Consider the following 3,826-nt stretch of genomic DNA (forward strand, 5'->3'; position numbering starts at 1 on the left):
AGTAGAGCAATGGATTGGATGTGTACACAGTCATATGGATAGACTTTAAAAACACAAAGCCAAATGAAAAAAATAAGAAACGAGATACCGTTTATATAAAATAAAAATGCACACATAAAGCTTCCTCCATAGTGGCACAACCTGATGTTATGTTCCTCTTGAGGTGATACCATATGAAACAAATGATTATTGCTGGAAATATTTAACCTGAATCTAATCATGTCAAAAGAGCAGATGAATTTAGAATGTGGGACATTCTGCAAGAAACTGCCTGGACTCTTCAAAAACATTAGTGGAATACAAAACGCACAAAATATAGGAGTACTATTCTATATTAAAAGAAGTTAAAGCAATACAACAACCAAACATAATGCATAAAATTTGGTTAGATCCTGGGATCAAAAATGATTAGATCTAAAAATATTTTGGCCACAATTTGAAAATTTGAATATAAGTTACCTTTGATGGTATTATTGAATTGTTGTTAAATTTTCTTAAGTATGATAAGGGTATTGTAGTTGAATAGGAGAATGTCCTTATTCTTGTAGATGTTGCCAAAGTATTTAGGGGTGAAGTGTTACATTGCCTGCAACTTTTAAATGGCTCATCAAAAAAGAAAATGTATACATACACATAAAAAGAGAAGTAGAGCAAGTCTGGAAAAATATTAAGGGTATATGGGTTTTCATTGTACTATTCTTTCAAGTGTTCTGAATTTTAAAAATGTGAAACATAAAAATTTGGGGGAATTACATGAACATAAAACAGCAATACATATTTTGCAAGAACACATATAAAGAAAAAATCTGCATAAAATACCATAGAATGGATGCCTACAGGCGGGAAATAAGAGTTTGAAGTAGAGATTAAGGTGAATTAAATAAAAACAAAACAACAAAAACCTCTCCGTAAAGTAGATCATATTCATTGACTACATAGAAAACACAGAAAAGCACAATAAAGACAACAAAATTCACCAATAATCTCATTTTCTCTGTCAGTAGTTCTCAAAATATGGTACTTGGACAAGCAGCAGCTGCAGATGATTCTCCTCTTCCTCCCCCTCTTTCTTCTTCATCATCATCATCATCACTTGGAAACTTGTTAGAAATTCAAATTCCTGGGCCCTACCAGACTTAGTGAAACAAAACCTGGACGTAGGGCCCAGCAATCGGTGTTCTGACAAGCCCTCCTAGATTTAACCATCATTAATTTTGTTATAGATACTTGTAGTCTTTCTAAAAAGATTATGTAATATTTCAGGCATACAAATAGGTATAGAGAATAACATAACACACACCCATGTACTTACTACCTGGATAAAATATTGGATAAACAATTGAAATCCTCTGTGTATCTCTCTCTCATTCTGTTCCTTTGTTTTCTTCTCTGGACCTAATCACAATTCTGCATTTGGTATTTAATTCCCTTGTCTTAAAAATATTGGTTATATATTTATATAATCTATAAATAACACACTGCATTGTTTTATAGATTAAAAAAAAACCAAACTATATATGGTCACCTGGCTGGCTTAGCTGGTAAAGAAAGCATCTGATTCTTGATCTCTTGCGGTGAAAAGTTCAAGCCCCATGGTGGGTGTAGAGATTACTTAAAAATTTATTTAAAAATCTACATATCCTTCTACAATTTGTATTTTATCTCAGCACTGTGTTTTTGAAATTTATCTGGGTTGAAATATGCATCTGTTTCATTTTTTTGCTGCTGTATAGCTGTACCACAATTTATTCATTCTGTTGGTGAACTTTTAGATTGATATTTCTTCTCTATTACAAACAGTTATGCAATGAATTTTCTTGCACATGCCTCCTTGTGCATATGCTTAAGAATTTCTCTAGGACAGGGGCACCTGGGTGGCTCAGTGGGTTAAGCATCCGACTTTAGCTCAGGTCATGATCTTGTGGTTCATGAGTTTGAGCCCAGAGTAGGGCTCTGTGCTGACAGCTCAGTGCCTGGAGGGTGCTTTGGGTTCTGTGTGTGTGTGTCTCTCTCTGCCCCTCCCCCACTCTCACCTGTCTCTGTCTCTCTCTTTCAAAAATAAACATTAAAAAAAAAAGAATTTCTCTAAGAGTCTAGAGGTTATATACATCATTACCAGTAGAATTCCTGGGTCCTAGGGCCCATCTTTAACTATTCCGGATAACTTGCTAATTGTTTTCCGAAGTAGTAACACCAATTTTCATTCTTATCAAAGATTTCATTGCATTTTCCCCTTATAGTTTGCACATTTGGGACTTTGTTGAAAAAGTGTTTCCCCAGTTGTGGGTGACAAAGATACTCTTCACTATCTTATGTGGAAATAAGTCAGGATCCAGTTTTATTTCTCTGTTTATGGTGAGCCAAATTTCCCAGTGCTATCTACTAAATTGTCCATTTTCGATTGATCTGTGGTGCAGGCCTATAAACTCACCCATTTCACATATATTTGCTGAAGTCTGCCTTGTACCAGTCTTGTGCTGGGTCTTGTTGAGGTCTTGAAGATATATGGCCCCTAGTCTCAGGAAGTGAGACTGCATTTCCATTTGTGCAGCCATATAAATGATTACAGTATTAAGAGATAAGTGCAGGGGCGCCTGGGTGGCGCAGTCGGTTAAGCCTCCGACTTCAGCCAGGTCATGATCTCGCGGTCCGTGAGTTCGAGCCCCGCGTCGGGCTCTGGGCTGATGGCTCGGAGCCTGGAGCCTGTTTCCGATTCTGTGTCTCCCTCTCTCTCTGCCCCTCCCCCGTTCATGCTCTGTCTCTCTCTGTCCCAAAAATAAATAAACATTGAAAAAAAAAATTAAAAAAAAAAAAAAAAGAGATAAGTGCAGAAAGGTGTTCTGAGTTTCTAACTCAGCTGTGAAAGTTCACAGAAGTGACCAGAGTTAGGTCTTAAACAGGAAGAATTTGCTAATGCAGGAGGAAGGGTCAAGGTGGTGAGGGCTGGTTTGGGGTGCAGAGTTTTGTGTGTCTCCAGGGTGAGAGGATAGAAGACACAATGAGTAGTGCATATGTAAGGGGTAGGAGTAGACAGAGGGAATCAATTTCTTCTTGGATACTTTTGAGGTGGAGGAATACACACCCGAGGTACTGGGGGCTTGGCCCCACACCCAAAGTTTAGGTTTGAGGAAAAGAAGGGGCTGCAATTAAATTATCACAAAGAAATCATTGTCAGACTAATATTTACTATTTTTAAGGGGAGACCTCATTCTCCAGCCAGGTCAGGAGCTTCTCAAGATAGTTTCTAAAGAAATCCTTATTTGTACCCACTTCCGAGATATACATTCATTCCTTTCTTCATTTGCCGCTCTGGGGCCAAAGATAAGGAGGGAGGAGGAGGAGGAGAAGAGGGCAAACGGGTGGGAGAGGCTTCCAGTTGTCCAGCTCCTGGGCCTGACCATGCATTTGAACTTCGGCAGAAAGCGCTGGGAGGGGCTGTCTCAGGGTTTGTCTGGGACCCTACAAGCCAGGAAGAAGTTGGGAACGGCTAACCAAGTCACTTTTAGGTGGGGAGCACTCGGCAAGACATGTGACCTAGGCGGCCATTTTCTCACACCCAGCCCGTCGCCATCTTCCTTTGTAGACAAAGGGACTGACCCCCACCCTTGTATGATGCGGTCATGGTGATTGCTTGGTTACTAAAATTCGGGAACACGCATATTTGGGCCCAGGCAGAGGTCATCGGACAAGCTCTTGGCTTACAAGTAGGTTATATGGCCACACTAGTCGACCCGGCCGCTCGGTCCCCCGCCTACCCCTTCTCGGCTTTTTTCTCACCGCACGGGGAAGCTGGGAGGCGGGACCAGCGCGCCTGCGGAGTAGGGAT

Source organism: Prionailurus viverrinus, chromosome X, assembly GCF_022837055.1.
Source record: "Prionailurus viverrinus isolate Anna chromosome X, UM_Priviv_1.0, whole genome shotgun sequence".
Lineage (NCBI taxonomy): Eukaryota > Metazoa > Chordata > Mammalia > Carnivora > Felidae > Prionailurus > Prionailurus viverrinus.